Source organism: Cricetulus griseus, chromosome 2 (assembly GCF_003668045.3).
Source record: "Cricetulus griseus strain 17A/GY chromosome 2, alternate assembly CriGri-PICRH-1.0, whole genome shotgun sequence".
Lineage (NCBI taxonomy): Eukaryota > Metazoa > Chordata > Mammalia > Rodentia > Cricetidae > Cricetulus > Cricetulus griseus.
The window spans coordinates 184,827,377-184,852,024 of NC_048595.1; the positions used below are offsets into that span (position 1 = coordinate 184,827,377).

At 38.9% G+C, this 24,648-nt stretch overlaps 1 protein-coding gene across 8 annotated transcripts in view; it reads right to left on the bottom strand.

The window, feature by feature from the left end:
* Positions 1 to 24,113, bottom strand: part of Csnk1g3 (casein kinase 1 gamma 3) — an 87,275-nt gene extending 63,162 nt beyond the window's left edge. For 2 of the 8 annotated variants that reach the window (XM_027400913.2, XM_027400912.2), the window contains exon 1: positions 23,868 to 24,103. The gene's annotated coding sequence lies outside the window, so the exon portion shown is untranslated. Of the gene's footprint in view, positions 1 to 23,867 lie in introns of all 8 variants that reach the window. The other 6 variants (XM_027400910.2, XM_027400911.2, XM_027400908.2 and 3 more) reach the window with 6 other exon arrangements.
* Between the last annotated feature and the right edge of the window lie 535 nt (positions 24,114 to 24,648).

The following is a 24,648-nucleotide window of genomic DNA, read 5'->3' on the forward strand; positions in this document are numbered from 1 at the left end:
TGCTGATTGGCCAGTAGCCAGGCAGGAAGTACAGGCAGGGCTACCAGACTAGGAATGCTGGGAAGGAGACAGAGAGTGAGTCTCGGAGACACCACATAGCTGCTGAAGGAGTAACATTCTAGAGCATTACTGGTAAGCCACAGCCTCATGGAAATACATAGTTTAATTTCTGGTGCAAGTGTAAAATAGTATGACAATGGAACCAAGTTTGACAGTTTCTTGTAAAGTAAAATGTATATTTGTCCTATGACCTAACAAAACAATTTATTCAGAAAGATTTGTCACCAATTTTTATTGTAAACTTATTTATAATAACTAAAACTGGACACAATCAAAGTGTTCTCAACAGAAGAATAAGCAAATAGCAGAATACTGCTTGGATCACGAGTAGGTCAAAAGACACCATGCACAAGTGAGTTATAGTCATTGGAATTCTAGTACCAGCAGAATTAAGCAACGGGAATAGAAATCAGAGCCGTGGTTTACCAGGTGGAGGACAGTTCACTAGAAAATGGAGGAACTTCCTCATAGAAGTGTATATCCTGTACCTTCATTAAGAGGAGTATAGGCAGCTATATTATTTGTCAATGCATAAAACTACATTTAAAACTTGTACATGGTGTCATATGTACATTGCACCTCAAAATGAGCTTTTAAAATAATAAATGGGCTGACAAAAATGGCTCAGAGGGTAAAGGCATAGTGCTCCAACCACCATAAACTGTCCTCTGACCTCTACACACGCATATAAAGACATGTGTATACACAGAGATATATAAATATAATTTAAAATAAATATTAAAAAACAATGCCCAGTCACAAAACAAAAAATTTAGCACAATATCTCAAAGTATATTAAATCCCCCTTATTTTTACATAAAGTTTACCTTAAAATGCAGCTTTTAAATAGTTAATGAACTATTAAATATTAACTAATATAATAGCACTATTTTTGAAACTTTCAAAATAAAATTCCTTTTCTTTTATTCCACTTAGAAGAAAATTATTTTCCTTCGGAAAATTTTCCTATTTTCAATATATAGTCTTTCACTTCTGTTTAAACAGTGAGCTATCTATCCAAAACCAAACTCTGCATATAAGAAACCAAATAATCCACAAATGAAGTAAAAATGTCCCACAGGTGTTTATACATTTCTCACTCCTCAGCCTATTTGCCTTCCCAGGGGTTAACTACTCCTCAGGACACTGAATGTGCTTCTTTTTGGTAAAGCCTCTGTGTGCAAAGTTGTATGGAGAAACACTTTTAGACTGCCCTGTCTGTGTAAAAGGTGCACAGGAAGTCTTCAAAGAATACAAACTGTTCCACAATAGAAACAGAAAGTAAAAGAATATCATTAAATCCAAGAGCTTTTACTCTCTGCCTTTCATAACCTTCCATCCCTCATGAACCCTAGAAGGGAGGGGGAGGGAAGCTCAGCAGCAAGATGAAGGAGAGCAGAGCCAAGAAACAGCCCTAAATCCCTTCCCTCTGGAGGGTCCAGAACCAAGGCCCACACCTGAAACTGGGAAATCATGAAGAAGCAGTGAATTAGCTTAAAATAGAACCTTTAAAAATGAACAGGCTTTTTAAAGGGCTGGAAATGAGTCCATTCTCAAAACTGAACTTTCTGATAGATAAAAATGAAGCAATGGAAACTGACTAGGAAATCGATCATTCATGGGAGTAAGGGGACAAGTCAACATATAACAACAATGCTCACTAAGAAACTAAGACATCCCCTATTTTATCTCACTCAGTTCAGAATGTTCCAGAAACTATTCATAAACTTGTAATATAGAATTCTTATTTTTAAAACTATTTTTTAGACATTAAAATAGCTTAAAACTAAGACTTTCAGCTATAGGGGGTAGTTTGGAGGGATGGCTCAGTAAGTAAAAGCACTTGTCCCAAAGTCTTATGACCTGAGTTTGGATTCCCCAGAACCTATGTAAAAGCCAGACAATGCATTATCTTATTCCCAACACAGGCACTTACAGGGAGAAGAGTCAACTAGCCTGGTTATGCCAAAGTAGAGAGACACTTTTTTGAACCAGGTGAAATGGCAAAAGCAAACACTGGAAGGTGAACCTCTGACCTCCACACACACATCATGGCCACACACAGAGAGACATCATACATATACACACATACATACACAAAATCTCAAGAGAACCAGGCATGGTGACATATGCCTGTAATCCTATCACTTGGGACACTAAGGAGGATTGCCGAGTTCTAGACCAGACCCAAATAGTGGTAGAACTTTCTCTATGACAATACTCATGAAGCAGTATATGTAACTTTATGATCCCTGACCTTAATTACCATGCTTGGAGCTAGGACAGTTATACATATTATACATTGATAAATCAATGTAATATTTCTTCCTCATTTTTTATAACACTTCTAGTCGATAAGCTTTATTTATACACAGGACTCTAAGAGCTTCATGAGAAAAGCCTAAATACATACTCTAATCCCCTCATTCACAAATATGAACTGACAATCAAGAATCACTAGACATGTATGGAAATCTAATATGAAAAATATCCCCCCTATGAAAGAAAGGGAGAGAGGGAGGTAGGGAGAGAGGGAGGGAGGGAGGGAGGGAGGGAGGGGAGGGAGGGAGGGAGGCAGGCAGGCAGGCAGGCACCCTGGTTAGTAAATTATTTAACAAACAAAAGAGGGGGCATCAAAGAAATGCTAAATTGGGGAAAGGTAAACCTAGTAAACTGCATAGACCCAAAGTTGATCGTCACTAATTTTCAACCTGCAGAATTAATTTTACAAAAACATAAAATAAAAAAAAATGTATGGACCCTAACCATGTATGTATAAGTTTGGGCACAATTAATAGAAGTTTGGTTGTTGATTAGGCAAATGAAAGTACAGGGACAGACACATGGGGAAGGGCCTAGGCCTGGCCCAGGATGATGTGTTAGCCTTTGGGGAGCCCCTTTTGAGGGCCTTACCCGGCCGGGGAATGGAGGAGGGATGGCTAGGGGCAGGTGGGATGTTGGGGGGGAGGGGAGGGAGAGGGAGAAGGGATTGGCATGTGAAGCAAGCTTGTTCCTAATTTGAACTAATAAAAAAAAGAAAGAAAGAAAAAAGAAAGTACAGAGACAAGAATTTTCTGTTTCTTGCATAATATTAAGTGAAAAGTTAAGGTAAATGTTTACTAGGATAAGAAATAGAGATAAAGTTAATATTTAAAGTATCAGAGGAATGGAACAGATGAGGATGAAGTAAAGACTTAAGAGTAATAGGAAGCCAGAGTAGGAGTGCTAAAACCCCATTATTCTATGTGGATACTTAAATGTAACACAAAAGTTAAGAGTGGAAAGGGTTGAGGACTTCTTAATCTGAAATCTATGACCCCCCCCAGTATGTTTCTGATGAAAGAATCCATAGTTTTCAAATGATGCACTATCTTTAAAAAGTAATGAATAACTAAAAAGGTATCCATCCTTTCATTTCCTCACTTAGCTGTTGTATAAACACCTTTTTAGATTATACAGGGCTGGGATGCAGCTCTTTCATAAAGTACTTGTCTTTCACATTCAAAGATCCTGAGCCCCAGCCCTAGCACTTGAAACATAAAAAAATCTCAGAAACTATTTAAATACTATGTAACACCAATTGGTTGAAAATCCAACTGTTTTGTTGTTGTTGTTACTTTGTTTTTGTTTTTTTTTTAAGAATCTAGAACAAGCCAGGCGTTGGTGGTGCAGGCCTTTAATCCCAGCACTTGGGAGGCAGAGGCAGGTGGATCTCTGTGAGTTTGTTCTACAGAGTACCAGGATAGGCTCCAAAGCTACAGAGAAACCCTGTCTCAAAACCCCTCCCTCCCCTAAAAAAGTATCTACAACAGTTTCAACAGACACACCATAAAAGGCCTAAAAAATATTCAAGTAAGAAAAGGAAGAAAGAATACTGTTCATTTAGCACCCACACAAAGTGAATTTATTTCTGCGTTTTCTAGTAGTCAAACAAAAAGCACATATGTGACTAGATATGATTCACTATGTCCAATTAAATTCCAGAGGCTTGAAAAAACATAGCTAAGGAAAGAACTGTAGTACTGCAGTACTGTAGTACTATAATACTGCACTGTACCTACAGATGCAATCAAGAGGGAAACTAAAAACCATGTTCAGAGAAACAGTCAAAGGATACAAGAAACATGACTAAACAGATCTTAAAGATTGGGCATCAAAACTACTGTGAACACCCTGTTCACAATTTTTCATAACTCAAAGTATTTATAATGCCTGAGGATATTGTAATTTTTATAACAGAAGTTTCCCCTTTAACTGAAATCTTAATCCTTCTACTAAAATTAGTAAACACATTTAGCTATGTGAATGTATATAAATGGTAACAAAATATACATTAAAAGACAGGGAATTTGCCAAAAGGGTACTTTTACAGTTGTCTATAAGAAGGAACAAGTATGAATAATCAACTGTCTTACTTTCATGAACAACTTCAATTCTGATATAGTGACATCCACTAACAAAAGAGCATCTCAGTTTGGAGAACACTAACATTACCTGACTGTGTGTAGACATATGAGGACTGTATACTCTAATATGACAATCTGATAAATCTTCAAAACAGAAAATCAGATTTTCTAATCTGTATGGTTCAACCAGTTAAGACTACAAAGAGGGCTGACCTCTTTAAGGACACAGCCTAGATAACCCAGAGAAACAGTCTGAGAATGTATCTGTGTAGCTATGTTCTGTCAAGTATCCCAAATAGACACCAGTGAGAACTTCCAGATTTTTAAAATAATTTAATATTACACTAACTTTCAAAATACTATTGTAGCAAAATAAGAGAATCATTTCATGCATCTCTAATGGGCACTATAATTTATAAAGTCAAAATTGGAACATATAAGGTTAATATCAAATTTTATAATCAAATCTTATTTGTGACAGTGCTATTTCCCCACAGGTTGGTTACATAAAATAAACATATGTATATTTATATAAGCAACACTAAATAGACTCACTAGGTTGTGTGTATGTGTGTACATATGTGTATGGATATAAAATAATAAAGAGACCTTGAATTTAAAAGGTATAGAGGGAACTTGGAATTGGAGGGGGAGAAAGGAGTACAAATGATATAAACTATTCATGCATAAAATTCTCAAAAAGTAGAAAATTAAAATTCTATATTACAAAAAGGCTCATTTGGGGTATCAAACAATTTATATTCAGTCACTAAGAAAAAATGTATTAGAACATGTGTCTTCAAGCCTCTCTGAAATTTAAATGAGTGAAGACATTTGAATGTGATGGCTAGCCACTACATCACATGCTGTTAGCAGCAAGTGTCCCAGTTACTGGTTTCTGGCATTACTCCAACTGCAGTAGTCTAAGAAAAGAATAAACACTTATTTTTAAAGTTAAACCATTAGCCGTAATGACAAAAATATAGATCAGTTTCTTTAATTATATACTACAAAAATTGTTTCAAATGACTTAGAACCTATCATCTACAATGACTTGATATTTCTAAAACTTGATTTCAATGACATCCCTGTACATTCCCATGAGGATTGTCCAAGACCATCTTGACTTTGAAACTTACCACCTAGAAGAAGGGAAAAAAGAATGCAAAAAAGAAAACAAAAGAAAGAAAGGAAGGAAGGAAGGGAGGGAGGGAGGGAGGGAGGGAAGGAGGAAATTTAAAAGAGATTACTAACTAGTTTTTATATTCTCAACTGTAGATTAGGTAGGATCTACTAGTCTCTCATGAAACTAATTTAATGGGTCTTAAACAGCAGTTATTTAAAATGAAACTGTCTAATAGAAAAGAAAATGGAGTGCACATATGTAATAAGGAAAAATCTTTTTTTTTTTTTTGTTACTGTTTGTTTTGTTTTGAGACAGGGTCTGTCTATACAATCCTGGCTGTCCTGGAACTCACTTCTGTAGACCAGACTGGCCACAAACTCACAGAGACCCACCAGTCTCTGCATCCCAAGTGCTGAGATCAAAGGCATGAGCTACCATGCCTGGCCCAAAAAAATAAAAATAAAAATAAATTGTGCTTGATAAGGCTTTCGGTTCTATAAATGAATGGTGTGTGTGTGTGTGTGTGTGTGTGTGTGTGTGTGTGTGTGTGTGTGTGTGTGTGGCCAAAGATATTTCTACAATTAAAACTAATATATAACAAAAGGAATACCAAATCATAGCATATTATAATTATGTACAACTAAGGCAATTTTTAAATAAGAAACTTTATAAATTCTAAGCTTCCTCAGCAGAGTAAAGTTTGCAAGTCTAGTTAAATGAGTTTTCTAGTCAAACAGATCTGACTATTGTCAAAGTAAGTAGATGCCATGATGCATAGAGTTTCAACATGTCCCCAAGGGCTCACATGTTGAAAACTGGGTCCCCAATGTGGTATTAAAAGATGGTGTGATTTTTAAGAAGTTCTAGAAGAAAAGCATTAGGTCATCGGGATAAACTCTTGGAAGTGATTTAGTTCTCAAAAGAGTCATCGCCCCTGCCCTCTGCTTTCCTGTCTCCCCATGGGACTTCTCCATCCACAAATAAGAACACCCAAAAGGAATTCCTCACCAGACTCAGGCCAATGTCATCAGCATGCCCTTAAATCTCTAGAACTATGAGCTAAATCATAGTTAAGTGAAGTATAAATGTAAGCATGTAGTGTGTGTGTGATCACTTCTGCACATGTGTGGGGAGGTTGTGGCTGTCTTCCTCAATTGCTATCCATCTTATCAAAACGGGTTCTCTCTCTCTCTCTGAAACTAGGACTGATTGACTAAAATCCAGCTGTCTCCACTGATCCACGGCAGTAGACTTATGGATGTACTCAACAACCACACCTGGATCTTTTACAAGAATCTTGGGAATACGAACTCGTGTTCTTATGGTCGCAGACACTTTGCCAACTGAGCCATTTCATCAGCCCCAACTTCATGTCTTTATAAAAGCACTCAACTTCAACTTTTCAGAATACTAACAGAAAGCAAACCAATACATTAATTAGGATGTAAGTATGTGTGGGTCCACACAGTGTCTTTTGTGTCTTTTATTTTCAATTTCACAAGTAGATTTGTTTTTATGTTTATTTATGTGTATGTTTATATGTGTATGCCACATATGTGCAATCGTCTGCAGAGGTCAGAAGAGGGTGTTGAATTTCCTGGAGCTGGAGTTACAGGCAGCTTGGGAGCCACCTAATATGGGTGCTAGGAACCAAACTCAGGTCCTCTGAAAGAGCAGCAAGTGTTCTTACCTTCTAACAACTGAACCAGCTCTCCAGCCCCTCATAAGTGAATATAAGCACTCACCCATCTTTCCTGAAGGCCACATGTCTCAACAGTTAGTAGAAGAACTGTGAACTACCCAGTCTCTTAAGTACCTACTGTATTACATACAGAGAACAGCAGGTTAGACTCACATTCTGACCTTTGAAGAACTATCTTTCCAGGTAAGATTGTGAGCTAGAAGCCATCAGAACCACTGGTTGATTGCACTTTGGGAATGAATGAAACAGGAAGATTTTATCATTCCATCAGCTACTTCTCCAGTTGCAGAACTGACCCACTCAACACTCCAACAAACCTCTTCTACCATGGAACCCTCTGAATTACAGTAACAACTGGTCTAAGATACGTCATGAGTACAACAGCAAGAACAATGTTATGAGGGTAGCCTGCTGCTTACTCATTGGTTTTAAGGCCTGTTCCAGAAGAGAAAATTCATGCCCACTACCATAAATCTGGCTATGAACCTGTGCTTGCAGAGCTTGCAGGCTCCCATGGTAAATTTATTACTATTATTCTGCTAAACAGACAAAGGACCAAGCTGTCCCATGAATTCATCTTTCTGTAGCCCTCAAATGTCACCAGAAAGTTTCTTTGTGCAGTAGACAGTGGTAAGCACAAAACTCACAACTAATCAGAGTGGAGAGACTAAGTATCAGTAGAGCACTCAGCCTCAAATAGGAAATGTACATCTTACTCCTACTCACACCCCAAAGGCTTGGGGACCATCAAGGAAGAGGGAAAGGAAGACTGTAAGAAACAGAGGTGAGGGGAGTAGGCGTGAAAGTGCCTTTGAATCATGACAAGGACTCACAGCAGCTGTCTATCTGCTTAAGACTGCAAGATCAAGCCAGTCAGCATACTAGCATAGAGGGAGGAGTTCACAAGCCTCCTCTTCTTAGGAGCTACTGCCAACTGATGGCTGCTAGGGGAGGGAGTCTGTAGGTTTTCTTTAAGGGTGTGGTCCCTGGTAGGTGAACCATACTCCAGTAGATGGCCCCATACCCATGAGTACATGAGCAGCACAAATTGGACTTGGTGAGTTATTTAAAAAGAAAGAGGACATGAAATTGGAAGGTGCTGAGAAGGTGGATATGGGGGAGTCAAACAGAAGGGTTGGGGTGAATATTATCTGTACTTCTATGACCTACAACTTTTCAAGTATACCTCTTATATTCATTAAAAATTATTTTCTTCTGTTCATCAGGAAAGAAAAAAGCATCTGATTCACAATAGTTGTGTTTTATCAGGCTGGTGAATATACAGAATAATCAGACACTGAACTACTGCTCCTAGGAAAAATACATTTGGGGTTTGTCCAGACTCTTTAATTGGTCACAAAAGTTCAATCAACCAAGCAATATCCAAACTTATTTTATGTATATTTCTGTTTTAAAACACTTTACAACTCTATACCTATAACTGCACCTGAACGGATTTATTTTCTCCAGGACACACCAGTTTCCTTATGTTTAAGAACATCATTCATCACTTCAACAGAAGATCTGGAGTCATTTTAAACAAAATCACACAAGGAAAATGAAAAGGAAAGGACTCGTCATGAAAAGTAACACCAGGGGACTAAGTCACCTTATTTAACCTCAGCTGGGAACACACACTAACTAAATCAAAGTTTTTTCTACTTTTCATAAGCTCCTGTTTGTGACTCACTTGATACTCACAGCAGCAGGAGTATTAATTGTCAGGCTACAAATCAATGTCAGCAATCAGAAAAATTTAAAAATATGGAATCTTCAAACAGTCAAAAAAAAAAAAAAAAGTAGAACTCTTCTCTAATTGATGAAAATTTTCTCATTGAAAGTATCCCAACTCCGGCTGGGAAGATGGTTCAGTCATACAAGCAAGGAGTTGAGTTTGGATCTCCAGCATACAAATAAAAAGCTAAACACTGCATCTGTCTGCATCTGAAATCCTAGGCTGAGGTAGGAGCATCTTAAATTGGAGACCAACCTGGGCAACACAGTGAGAAACCTTGGCTTTAAAAAAAAAAAAAATTAATTCCAGGGCTGGAGAGAGTGCTCAGGTGAAAGTGCTAACTATGTAAGCACAGGGACATAAATTTAAGCCCCAGTACCCTCAACCCTCTCTGAAGTAAAACCAGGGATTATAGCATGCACCTGTAATCCCAGCACAAGGGAGGCGGAGACTGGAAGATGCCCAGGGCTTGCAGGCCATCCATTCTAGCCAAATCCTGAGACCCAGCTTCAATGAGAGACACTCTCAAAAAACAAAATGGAGAACAAATAAGGAAGACACCAGATGTCAATCACTGACTTTCTCTCTCTCTGGCTTTCTCTCTCTTTGGCTCGCTCTCTCTCTCTCTCTCTCTCTCTCTCTCTCTCTCTCTCTCTAATAAATGAATAAGGAATGAGAATTAAATATCAACACTATGTGACTCCTGGTGAATATAACAAAGATCTAATATCATAAGAATGTTCAACTCTTTCCAAAAGAAGCAAAACATCTGAAACTGAATCAATCAGACCTCTTCATTTCACTGTCCATGTTAAGAAAGCCTAGAGATCAATGCTTTACTCTTCTATTTAGTATCAAAATACTCCAATTTGTTAATCTGATGTCCTCAAAAGTCATGCTACTCAACTTTTCTTCCCAATAACAGAACACATTAAAAAAAACTGTTTAAAAGGGGGTGGAGGCAAATTAACTAAGATAATAATAAAAAAGTGTTTAAAAGAATAATCAATGATTGATGAAAATGTTCTTAGAAATTTCAGAGTATTAATTCATATCGCTGTTTCCTTTCTAAATATAGAGCTAGAATGCTGATCATAAAGCTGTAAGGCAATTTTCAGTTCCAAGACACACCACATGAAATGAAATAGCTCATTGATCAAAAGTCTTTTTTTTCCTTCTAGTTTTTTGAAAAAGGGTTTCTGTGTGTGTAATACTATCCTGGAACTAGCTTTAGAGACCAGGCTGGCATCAAACTTAGAGATCTATCTACCTCTGCCTACTGAGTGTTGGGATTAAAGGTGCAGAGACACCACTGCCTGACTAGGATCAAAGGTCTTTTTTGTTTTTTGTTTTTGTTTTTTAAGACAGGGTTTCTCTGTGAAACAGTCCAGGCTGTCCGGAAACTCACTCTATAGATCAGGATGACCTTACTCTATAGATCAGGATGACCTCAAAGTTCTTTAATATCATAATTTTGACTCTCCAAAATGCTAAGATCCAAAAAGGAAAAAACAAAAACAAAAACTGGGCCTATAAATCCCAGCAACATGTCAGGATGAATAGGAGGGTTATGAGTTCAAGGACACCTGGTTAACTTAGTTAGTGAGCCCCTGCCTCAAAATACAAGTAAAAAGAAGGCAAGGGAGAGGAACTCAATGGTAGAGCACTTGCTTACACGTACACTGCCCCATATTCAATCCCCAGTACTTAAAAAACACCACTAAAGATACAACATACATATACTACCTTTTTTAAACAATAAAAGCTCTTAAATGTTACTTTCTGTTAAATAAGTCTAATAAGGTTAATCTAGAAACAGAATTTTAAACGTTAAAGCTGAAGGACTGGAAAAATGGCTCAGCTAAGACTGCTTGATACACAAGCAAGAGGATATGAGTTTGAATAAAAGCTGGTGTGACTTCATGTGCCTGTAACCCCAGTCAATGTTGTGGGAGGCACAGCACAGGATAGTTCCAGGTGCAGAGAAACCTTGTCTTAAGGAAATAATATAGAGAATGATAGGACCTACCCACACATGAAAAGTGCTTGAACACACACATTAATTTTTAAAGTGATAATCTTCCAATAAAAAGATGAAACAATTCATTTCTCCAACAAATAGGCAGCCATTAGATGCCTACTATGGGCCAAACATAGAAATAAAGAAATCAAATAAGACACATACAGTTTTTGACATTGTAAATTTAAACAGGCAGTAAGGTGTTACAATGAAAGTACAGGGCTTTCTGAACACATGCCAAGTGTACAGAACTGCACTGTAAGTTTTAGGCCTTATCATTTAAGTAGAGAAGTTGGCTATCTACAAGGTTCAACATGCTTACTCTAGGATATGCAACTTCAAGTGCCTGGTATCTTGGTACACTAAAAAAACACAGGTAAGCACATGAAGCCCTGCCCACTGCTCCCTACTCTTCAGGATGAAAAGAAAGCAAGAAGAACATAAACACAGAACACCATACCTCACAATCAGTGTCATTCCCCTACAGCAAGTTCCTACAAGACTTTTATAAGCAGGTTTGTTTCTGCTACCTTTACAGCAAGCAAAAAAAGAAAAAGAAAGAAAAGAAAAAGAAAAATCTGTTACAGAATGCCACAATTTTAAGTTTCTTGAGAAACACTATTTTGAGGGAGGAATGAGGAGATTACAAAGGAAAGTACAGAAGGGAAAAAGCAAGCTAACTGAGAAGGTACAGATTAGAAAGTAAAGGGGAAGAGTAGCCAAGATAGGTATAAAGATATTTACAGTGTTGACTTAAAAATAAATGAAGGAAGTTCAAGGAAACTAAAACAGACATTAGAGCCACACCCTTGAGTCTGTCATTAAGGAGGGCTGGGGCTGGGGCAGAGTCAAAATGTATAAAAAGAAGGCTGTCTGGAGGTGCTCTGACATGAAGTTATCATGTGCAATACCCTTGATATAGTCCTGAAGACAGAAGAGAGCACCTGGATCTCAGTTGCGCCCAGACTCCTTACATGGGTGCACACTGAGTATCTTAACTACATTATGCTCCTGGGACCTCATCAGGCCCAAGATCCAGGGTTAGCAGTGATGGGAGGGACTTTCAATACTGTTAAAGAAACTAACGCAAATTATAATAAAGTCCTATTGATGAACAGAAACTTACAAGGAAGAAAGCAAAAATTTTAACTAGTATCTACTGAAACTACCCAGGGAAGTAATATACAAGCATTCCTAGGAAGTAGTTTCTGTCAAGCAGCAGATGCAAATCCACACAGCACCTTTCAAAGTTCTTGCAGTCACCTTTTGTTTTTTCAGAAAGTCTCAGGTTTTGACAGATGCATATACCCCAGTAAGGAAAGACAACACATTTAAAAAAGAAAAAAAAAAAAGTCATACACTTGCTAAATCTATAATGAAACCTACAAATACATAAAATAGTGTAATAAGGGTAACAGATACCTCAGCTGGCAGATTGCTTGCCTACCATACACAAGAACCTGGATTGACTCCCAGCACTAAAAAAGAAGAAGAAGAAGAAGAAGAAGAAAAGAAAAAAAGAAAAAAAAACACCTAAAGGGCCAGCAAGACTACTCATCATATAATGGACCTTCTCATGAAGGAATGGCAGCCACAGCTCCAGACCCACACAAAAGCTGGAAGGAGGGAACTAACTAGAATTGTCTTCTGACATCCACACACATGCCATAGTGCATGTGCACACACACACACACACACACACACACACACACACACACACCATATACAGTTTAAAAATTAAGAATACTAACAATAACATCTCAGAACAGATTTTGCATTTTTAAAACAAGTCAATGCCAAAAATAAAAAATTTTTATTTTAGAACATTTTGTATAGTAAAATTATTAATAACAAACTGCAGTCCTATAAACCAGTACTCATTATTCTTCATTTCGTGTTTATTTTACTATGGTTCTGTGGTATTTTACTGAATTAAAAATAATCTCCAAAAGCCATTCATAATGTTCACAAATAACATGTTCTCCAAATCCTAGTATGCAATGTTAAAGCTCTCTACTACAAATTCTTAATATCAGGATAGTTTTAGAAATCTAATCCTTACAATTTATAAAACAATGACAAAAACTTGCCATCATTGGGGGGGGGGGGAACGGACGGACTGAATTGAACTCATAATAAAATGGCTTGTTCCCTTGCCACACTTTTAATCCCAGCACTCAGGAGGCAGAGGAAGGGAGACCTCAGAGTTCAAGGCCAACCTGATCTACATTGTGAGGTCCAGGGCAGCCAGTGCTACACGGAAAAATCCTGCTGCCCCTGAAAAAAAAAAAAGAAGGTAGGTAGGTAGGTAAAAGGCTTGCTCCCATACTGTCAGACCAAAAGTGTTTTAACAATTGAGGCTACTCCTGAGACAAAAGCTAGCATCAAATTAGACACAAAAAAAAGACCTCAAATAGGAAACAATGACAACAGGATCCTATACACACCTATTATCATAGTGTATAGTATGTACACTGTGTATACATTTCCTAACTATACTCAATATAGATAATATATAGACAATACAGTATATCTATTATAGACAATATAGCATATCTATTACTGAGATAAAATATTTCTACTGAGGAAAACTCAGAGGTATTTGTAAGCCATGATACAAAAGAGAAGGAGGAAGTACGTCTGTTACATGACCACTGAAGTCTCTTCTGTCCCCAAGGAGACTCCTGTCACTTTGGCACTTAGCAGCTAAGAAAGCAAATTCAAATGTTTGCAGTCTGGGTTATACACCAAGACTCTGTCTCAAAAACCTAACAAAAACCTTAAAAAAAAAAAAAAAAAAAAAGGACAACCCAATGATTCTCTAAATATGATCAATGTAACATGAGTAACTTTTAATTAGCAAGCATTCTTTAAAGATAATTTTAGAGATGTATTTGCTTTTATTACTTAATTCTTAATATATCCAAGGGTACTACTCCCTAGTTGCTGCTGTAATTTCTTCTTGATAAGTTTCCACTTAAAAAGCCTTACAGGATATCTTAAATGTTCTAGCTTGAATGCTATGCTTACCAATAATTATTAATGTGAAATAAATATTCCTCACCAAGTAAGCAGGGTCTGATGCTATAAAAAGTCACTTTTTTAACCTGGTCCTCTGAATAATAGCCATGTGTATGTGCATGTCTGTTTATTTTGTTCTCATTCAGTAGACCAGGTTGGCTACAAACTCATAGCAACCCACCTGAATTGGCCTTCTGAGTACTAGACTATGGGGTCACGAGCCACCATGCCCTTCCCATGCATTTCTTTTATCATCTTCACACCTCATCCCCAATTAAAATGACAGCATGAAGTCACTGGTTTTTAATAGTAAAAGGTGTGTATAAAGAAAGGAGGAAATCAGTTCTTTTCAACCTTGCAGCCAACTAGAATAGCCTATAGAAATATAAAGCATACCAACACTCTGGCCCAATCACCACATTCACATATAAATTAGTTAGGTAACATCCTATGAAAATGTTAACAGGGATTTTGGGCTCAGAGCCACTGATAGGAAATGTTCTCCGGGGTCCTTTCTCTCCACTCATCTACTAACAAAGTGTTAGCACTCCCACTCTCAGGTCTACAAACACAATCTTATAAATATACTTTTCTTCTCTTACCACAGGGAGGAAAATACATGCAGTAAGATTCATTTTCACTCCTTTGACTTTTTGTTTTGTCTTGTTTTTTGTTTTTGTGGGGTTTTTTTCCGAGACAGAATTTTGCTTTGTAACAGTACTGGCTATCCTGGAACTCCCTCTATAACCAGGCTGGCCAGGAACCCAGAAATCTGACTGCCTCTGACTCCCAAGTGCTGGGATTAAAGGTGTGTAAAACCAAAAAAAAAAAAAAAAAAAGGTGTGCCACCACTGCCCAACCACTTACCTGATTTTTCTCATCCTAAATACTCATAAATTGTTTTCCAGTCTTCAAAAAGAACTTTTATAAGTACAGTATTAAGATAATTAGCAAACCATACAGCACATACTCATTTAATCAACTAACTTTCAACAGATCAGAAAATATACAAAACGGGCAACATTTTAATACCTTATAAACAATAAGCATTTATAGAATCTCAATTACATAAAGATATTTTAGCCACAACAGACCTTAACATTCACATGCTAGAAAAGAACTCAGAAAACAATCTACCATTTGCTTGAATGAAAACTGATATCACAAGATTCCATGTCTTGAAGAATTAGATTTAGGAAGTGTTGTGGGTAATATTATTTTCAGATCCCAGGAATGAACACAAAATAACACTTTACAAACCTTTGCACCAACAAATGACACCTACCCAACAACTAATGCCTAGTAGTTACACCTGCAAACTGCTGCCAGGCAATCCATGATTACAATTTCATTATAAGGATTCATGGTCATATGTTTTCACAACACAAGCCATACATAAGACTATGGGACAGGATGAATGTTCTCTCTTCTCCATTACTTTACCAAACATATTTGCCTGCCATATGAATGTGCAGTACTCACTGCTAGAGTATTTCAAAGAAATAGAGAATAAACATGACACAGACTGGGTGTAAGGGGGGGAAAAGGTATTTTCACTTCCCTTTTCACAAAGGAAATTCTGAACATAATTTTAACTCAAATATATCACACTCTAATACACTGTCTAGTACTCTTGCAAAAACAAATCTAAAAAAAAAAATATACAAAACAATCATCTCAAAATAATGAGAAACCTATTACTTCTACAAAGTATATTTGCACCAAAAGGTATCATATGGCCAATTTTACCTTAAAACTTCAGAGGTCTACTGAGATGGCTCAGTGAATAAAGTCCTTGCTGCATGAGCTTGAGGAGCTGAGGTCAGATATCCAGCACTTACGTACAATTGCTGGGCATGGCAGCAGCTCGTGCCTTATTCCCAGCATGAGGGGTAGTGGTGGAGGAAACATGACAAAGATATATAGGCAGATCTGAGGGGCTCCAGCCAGTCAGTCTAGCTGAAATAGCAAGCTCCAGGTCCGGGAACAAATACTACCTCAAAAACTGTGGTGAAGAGAGAGGAAGATACTGAAGGAACTCTGGCCTCAGCTCACAGGCAAATACACACACACACACACACACACACACACACACACACACACACACACACGCATGTGAATACATACATACACATACACCCTCACATACAACTCAAAACTAACATAATCTCAATGCATTCAATTTTAAAAATCAAAAAAAAAAAAATATATGTACCAATACATTTAGGAAATACTTATTTCACGGTATTACATGATGGCAGTAAAATTATGTATAAAAATACCTATACTGGCAGAAAACATTCCTCACTAGAAATCTATTCTCTTTACTCAAAAAAAAAACGATATTTTTTTTTGGATGAAGAAATGCAGACATAACTGAAAATGCAAATACAGAAAAATACCAAAAGGAGAAAAGTAAAAATAACTGTAAATAATATCACTTACAAATAACTTTCACGCCGGGCATTGGTGGCGCACGCCTTTAATCCCAACACTCGGGAGGCAGAGGCAGGCAGATCTCTGTGAGTTCAAGGCCAGCCTGGTCTCTAGAGCGAGTGCCAGGATAGGCTCCAAAGCTACACAGAGAAACCCTGTCTCGGAAAAAAAAAAAAAATAATAACTTTCACTAACATATTCATTTGGGGGATAAATAGTACATATATTTATGTACACATGTACATATCTGTGCCTTCCCTTTACATAAAATGAAGGTAGGAAATGTCTAATATAACTCTCTTCAAAATGAATATATGTAAGAGGATATATCCTCACTCTGTTTTGCATTTGCACTGAAGCAAGTCAAACGAGATTATTCAGTGAGTGTATGACGCACAGGTGTGCACTTCAGTGTTTGTTACTGCTTATTTGAAGAGAAATGGAAAAAAAAATCTGTTACTTGGAAAACAAAAAACAAAAAAAACTCGAGCTGACCACCTCCCAAGACTAAGAACACTGTACCTGCTCCAGAAATGCTTGGCCTACTGATGTGCAGTCACAGCCTAAATCTGCCAGGTGGACAAGACTACTTTTATGGCCTCCCACTTGTTGGTCAGAAGAGTATGACACTAGTAATTTGGAGACCGGAGTCCTACTAATCAAGTGCATGACATCAATATTTCACTCAACCTTCCCATGACTCATTCAATTTTAAAACTGTGTGATTCTCCCACACCTCCCCACCCCACCACCACTGTTTCTCCTGTTCTCAAATTTGGTAAGAAACCACCCTTTCTTCCTGTCCTTGGGACTCCCCAATTTCAAGTCTGTCGGACATTTTTTTTATTTCCTCAGAGTGCTTACTCTCCACTTGGTGTGAGGGACAAAGTAGTTTACTGAGATCAAAGGTATAGGCAGTATTTTGAACAAGGACCAGAGGGCAGCAATTTAGTAAATAATTAAGTAAATGTATTCATGAATTTTTGTATTTGACATTAGAATAGCTTCAAGAGTGCCGTGTAAAATATATAATCTTACTACTTGGATAACCTATTTTAGTGAGTCAAGAAATCAGTTTAGAAGCTAGAAATATTTTTAGGTCTGAAAAATATTGAGCCCGGAGTATATTTAAGACAGTACAACATGGAAGCTTTCTAACCTTTCATCCATTGCATCTGTATAACATGGAGGAGTTCAAAGTGCATTTCCATGCATTATTTATTTCATTCTCAAAACAAGCAGATATAATGGTCACTATTGATTACATCTCTAATATCCATTTCTCCCATTCTTCCTTCTCACACTATTTTCAAAATATCCTCTCACCACTATGTAACTGCAGGGCAAGGGATATATCCTGACCAGCAGACACCAAAGATAACTCTATTTCCCTTGTCTCAACTAGATAAAACAGGTGTGCCATTAATTCTGATCAATAAAATATGAAGAAAAATATGCTGGTAGGCCAATGCTAAGATTTCTTTGATTTGGGAGGAAGGGACAAGTGGAGAAAGGGCAGGCAAGCAAGCTCCACTCCCTCCTCTGCCAACACAATATGAGCTGATAGCAGCCTACAGATGTACTGAGAGCACAGACCAGAGCCAGCAAAGTCACAGAAAGGAAAACAACTAAAGACTCAGCCTTGAGCCTTTCTGATTCAAGGCTGCACTACAGTACAATGCATTTCAGACTTCTGAAGCAGTGGGACCCACATAAGCGCATATCCCTGCATCTTTCTCAACCTAGACCTTGTTCTTTTCTCAACTGCAGATCCTCCTTTCCAGCTTGAGCTAAGTTAGGCAAGTCAGCACCACAATCTTCAGCCACCCACAGCATGCTTTGCGCCACACTCAAGTGTCCCTGCTACACATCAAGGGAGTGGTATTTTACTTTCTAAGAACAACCTCACCTACCAATTCACCCTAGTAGTCCCTACTTAACTAGACAAGCTACTGAAATGAGAAGGCTCTACTCCATTCCTGATGCTGTATAAAAGCTGAAAAGTAGCACATGAAATTTGACCAGTCAAGTGTAGTGCAAACTATATGAGACTTACATTAATCACATGACTAGATATTTAAACAATTTATTCTGAGAAATGGCCTTCTGGTAGGGTCAGGAATACCAGAATTTCCTTCTTGTTTTCAAAAGAAGATGCAGCCAGGCAAAGTGGCTCAAGCCGCTAACTCCCTAGCACTTGGGAAGATGACAGGAAGATTTAAAGTTTAAGATAAACCTGGACTACATAGTGAATTCCAAGCTAATCTGCACTACAGAGCAAAATCATCTCAAAACAAAACAAAGCAACAAAAACAACAACAACAACAACAAAACCAATCATTAAGCAATGCTACTAAGTAAGTCTCAAAGCTGGTGTAACTAGGAGATTTGATTTTAGGAGATTCCTTTTTAGCTTATTTATCAGCAAGATGTCAATTAACTTTAAAGAGAAAAAAATTTAAATCTACAAAACAACAGCAAAAACCCCACAGACACTAAATAATTTACTGCTACAAAACAAGGTCCATTTGCAGGGCAATCTTGCAGTGCATCTCACAACACTTAAGCAGCCTTATTGTGGGGTCTTTATATGTTGTCCTGGATTAAAATAATTTCATCCTCCCCGATATTTCAACTGTAATTGGTTATGCTACACTGCTGTTTCCAACACAGCCAAATTGCTCTCATACAAACACGTTTCTGACCTCAGAATTTGCTGAACAAGGTTTTACTGCAATATGTGATTACAAAATCAAATGTAACTGCCACCAATGGTTCTTGGAGCGTAAACACAAAAGATTCTTGGGAGGGACAACTGGTAGGAATGAAAGTTCAAGCGGAAACTAGAATAACTTACTGCCACCCCATGCAGCATGGGTTTTGTTCTGTCACTTCTACAGGGAGAAGAAAGTATCATTCAAGCTCATGAACAGTTTAGGCAGAGGTCACTTAAGAGGCATTCTCCTATACTGAGTCTTCCCAAGAGTCCTGGATTATTCTACACAACAATCAGCCTTTTAGCAGTTGATACATACCAGCAATTTCTGAAATGAAGAACTATATGGCATCATACCTCGGCACTTTCAAAACAGCTGGCTGAATCTCAATGAAGGGCATAATGGCAGAATCAACACCAACCCTCAATCTCATCTCCTCTCCTCTTTCCCCAACATACACATACACACACACACACACACACACACACACACACACACACCAAATGTAGCTATAACCTAAAAAAAGTATTTCTAGGCAATCCAGAATTGGCTAAATGCAAATAAAAACTTGAACTTCAAGTCTTGCATTACTATACTAGAGGAAAAAAGCATCAAGTAGAAAAAAAAAAAACTGATATGATGTGGTATTTTTTACTTAAACCACTAAACACTATAAAAATAAAAAGTTGACATGATTCAGCCAACAAGTTTACTACACTTAATTCTAAGTAGGTTATACATCATTACTAAAGACAATGGATAAAATTTATTTCTTTCTACCCAAAACACACTAACACTTCACTGTTAAGAATGCTAAGGGCTGGAGAGATGGCTCAGAGTTTAAGAGCACTGGCTGCTCTTCCAGAGGTCCTGAGTTCAATTCCCAGCAACCACATGGTGGCTCACAACCATCTATAATGAGATCTGGTTCCCTCTTCTGGCATACAGGCATATATGTAGGAAGAACACTGTATACAAGATAAAATAAGTAAATCTTTAAAAAAAAAAAAAAAGAATGCTAAGTAAGGTGAGAAACTGGAATGGATGAAAAGATATAACCACTTACAGTCTAGGAACATAATCAGTATGTGCTCACTCCAGGTCCCATAATAGAAGGACGCTTCAAACACACAGTTTCTAAACTTCAACTTTGAGAAGTGAGTTAGGAAAACATGCCTTACAGTGAGTATCTAAAAATAATCCCCACATATACCTCTCTCCTGCAGTATTTGCTAGGCAAGCACTCTACCACTGAGCTATAACCCCAGGCCTTATTACATATTTTCTCAGAAGTTTCCAGGCCTTCCAGAGTCATTTCACATTAACAAATAATGCATACTTGATTCCAAAAATAAGACCCCAACACAAAGGGAATGCTTGTCACTGAAACTCTGTTTTCTGTTTTCTGAGTCTATAGATTCCTTGCAACTGGAAAATGACATATATCCCCAAATTGCCACTTCTAAAGAAAGTGCCAACTTTCTTAAAGAGTCAACACTGGAACATACTAACAGTATCAAATAGTATTACTAAATGCCAATAAAGTAATATTGGCTTAAAGACAAAAAGTATGAAAGTTGAAAAAAATGATATTAGTAACTAAGAAGTGGGGGAGCACTCAAATTTACATTCTTATCCCAAAATATATTTTCAGCTTACTTAAAATCACTTAGACTTTCCTGCTCTCAAAATGGGAGTCCCATCATTAACCTGAATTCCCCAGAATTCAAAATGGTACTACACAAAATGCTACTACACAAAGTAGACTTAAAAGTAAACTGTAGCTAGTTTTCTTTTTAGGGGAGAGGTTTCAAGATAATATAAACTTGGTCACAATCTAGGTATTTTTAGTATTAAATTAGAAATTAGAAAGAGAAAAAAACCTTCATTGTAACATTGTTCACTTTTTTACAAGCACTCAAAACTGATGGTATGAGAGTGATATATTTAAGCAATGTTATAGTGATTTGAGGGTTAAATTATTTTAGAATCTACTGATAGTAAAGATGACTAAAAACCTCATATATGTTTACCTGAAATTGTGGTTATTCTCATTTTACAGTTTTCTTCATGTGTAGATTTTTTTTTTCTCATGACACTTTATCCATAGCAAATCTCACCTTCAAATGCATTCACGGTAACAGATTATGCAACGGCCTGAATTTTGTTGTGTTGTTTAGTAGTTCAGCACTCCCTTTAACTGTATATACTGTTTGGGGATACCCTTTATAATTAAACCAATACTTGTTCTACTTTGGGAAGAAAAAAAAAACTGAACTAAAAACTATACCATAGAAATTGTCAGTTCTGTTACCAGCAGGGAAAAGATTACAGGATGGATCAGAGGGAACACAGAAATAATTGGAGAGCTTCCCATTTCTCCCGAGTCATTTTTACAGTCTTGATTTATTTCACGTAAAAGCAATTACCAGATTACCAGACCCACCCATACTCCAATGTAAGAAAAATTATAAAGCCATGTATAAACTGATTTCCATTGTATACATTGTTTCCCTCTGAGTAGCAGAATTGATAGCCAGCTAACTATTGAGTTATAATTTGTTTCCTTAAACATAGCATTCTGATTTGTCTACTTCTTGTCACCATACAAGAGACACATTTGAACCTTCACACCTCAAACTGACTCATTGTTAAATACAAGGCATTGGAACCCCCATGGCCTGTTCTCCACCTACTTTCACAGCTTCCTCTTCCACAGCAGCTTTCCATCAGGCTCAACAGGTGTTCTAACACCCAGCCCTATGACAGTGCTCAGCTGCCCTCCACTTACAAAAATACTGTCCCCAGCCCCCTGGGCCTATCAAAAATTTTAAGGCCCAAACAGTGTCACAGCTCCACGCTCATTCATAATTTCCTTCAAATTAGTATCTTTGACATGCTCCCCATGCTTCCAGCCACCTCTAATAAAACCTACAGGAAGCTTGTGTTGCAATTATTTGTGACCATGCCTGCTTCTCCCTTGAAGGTAACTGGAGTCTCATTCATATTCATAATTCCACCCATTTTTTTCTAATAACATAAAGTGGTAAAGGCATGAACTCATTAAATTATCACTTGATTCTCATCCCAGTACTTTATTTTGAAAAGAGAAACAAATGACTTCTGTGTTTATAAGATTTGTGTTATACATTAACATTTGCAAATCTAGTAACGAAAATGTCAATAATTACATAATTCATTAATTTTTAAGCTGATGGAAGGGGGGTCATGGAGCATGAAGTACATAAATCATCAATAATCATTCCTCAAGATGCCCCACAACCTCAAAAAAAGTCAAATCCACATCAACATTAAAAGCAAGGTGGAACACTAGCTGGTTATCCTAGCACTCAAGAGACCTCAGCAGGGAGATTAAAAAATTCAAGTCCAATCTGAGCTATGCAGTCAGACCATTTCAAAATTCCAAAATAAGTAAGTAAATAAATAAAACAAAATAGAACCTTTCTGTCCCTTCTACATGATGCATGCAAATCCAGAAATGCAAGCTCATTTAAAGCAAAACTATACATTCTATTAAGAATGTATGTGAAAGTCACACAATGTATTTGATAACACCTTTTTTCCAGTGCCTAGAAATACAATATTAATCTCTGAGCAGCTAGAATAGCTAATATACAAAATATGAAGTTTCTCTTAGGGCAGATTCACAGTGGAAGCAAAGTTAGGTAACCATTATAAAACACTGCAAGCACATCTCAGAAAACAAGCAATCAGGAATGTAGCAAAGCATTTCATTTTTGTCACAGGATATACTTTCTTAAAGCAGTCTCACGTCTGATTTTGATTATTCTTATACAACTCTGTGACTATTTTGCTTCCACCTTGTGTTTACAGGGAAAGCCAAGATTCTTGAAAGAAGCATACATTTAAATTTGTTGATTCTATTCCACTTTCACAGTTCGGTATCTCTACCTGTGGTCAAATGCCAAGTAAAATCGCAAGAAGTAACTGCAAGACTAAAAAAACAGTTTGTTTTCGTAAGTTTATTATCCAAAGGCGTTTCATCTTCTAATGTTAAGTTCACGTTGAACAGAATGCTCAAAGGGGGCACGGACCTACGCCCGGATACTCATCCGGACAGAGCTAAAACTCATCCCCAGCCTGGAGCAACAACAGTAGCCCGCTGCCACTCACACTTCTCCCTCACCCTTTAACTTTTCGGCCTGAAACACTGGGTGGGCGAACAGGAGCGATCGGGGATGCCACAGCCCGAAGTCCCCCCCCCCCATTCCAGCAGCACACAGGATCTCCATCACCACCCCGCACCCAAGAACTGCGGCGTCTCCTCCCCCGCGAGCCGGTAAACACAGCAGCCCGACCCCGGAGCCCACGGCAGGCACGTCGCCGCCTTTCCCGAGAGGCTCGGCCAAGTTCCAAGTCGGCGGAAGGAAGGCTCGGCACACCGTGGGTCTGTCGCCGCCGCCTTGGCCGAGGGAAGTTGCTCCGCGCCGCCGCCGCTGCCGCCTCCTCGCCGCCCGCCGGGAGCTCGGGCAACCGCGCGGCCGCCGGGCCCCTCCCCAGCCCGGGCCCGCAGCCCCCGCGCCGCCGCCCCGGCCGCGCCCCGCCAGCCCGCCGCCCTGGCTCGCCTCGCCAGCCCGCGGGCCTCCGCGGACCGGAATTTACCTCAGAGGCGCAGCCGCGGGCAGCGGGCTCGGCCCGGCGCGCGCGTCCGCCCGTCAGCGCCGGCACATCCCCGCCGCCGGCGGCCGCAGAAGATGAACGAAGCCGGGGAGAGGAAGGTGCGAGCGAGGGAAGGACGGGCCCGCGTCTACTGGCTCGGCGCGTCGCCACCGGCACCTCCTACTGCCGCCGCTGAGCGCCGGGCCGCGGCTGTGGCCACCGATGCAACCGGGAATGAATGCACGGCGGCGCCTCGCTTATCCGGAGGTCAAATATCCTTCTGCCTCGAGCATCCGGAGCGGCACCGGACCCGGAAGTGAACACATGAGAGGAGGGGAAGAAAAAAAAAGAAAGAAAAGAGAAAGAAAAAAAAAAAAGGAAAGCGTCTCGTCTCTCCAGCGGCGGAGGCCCCCAAGCTGCCCGCATCAGCGAAAAAAGCCGAGTGGAGCCGAAGATGACACAGGACCGCTCGGATTGGTCGGCTCGCCGGCCGGAAAGGAGGCCACGCGCTCACTGGCTGGCAGGACCTAGAAAGTCCTAAGTCCCGCCCCGCCCCGCCTTCGCACGAGCGGCGCGCGAGAGGGGAGCGGTTGTAGGTCCCTGGTGGCTTCTGGCTGAAGCTGTGGGAGGCAGGCTAAGCGAGGTCTGCAGAGAACTGGGAGAGCTTCAGAAATGCTGCCAAGAATCAAGGGACAGAGCATTCAGGGCATCATTGCTCAGCCAGGATGTCAAGGCCTTGAACAATGTCTGGACGGCCCTCCAGGTGCCAGCTAATCAGGACCAG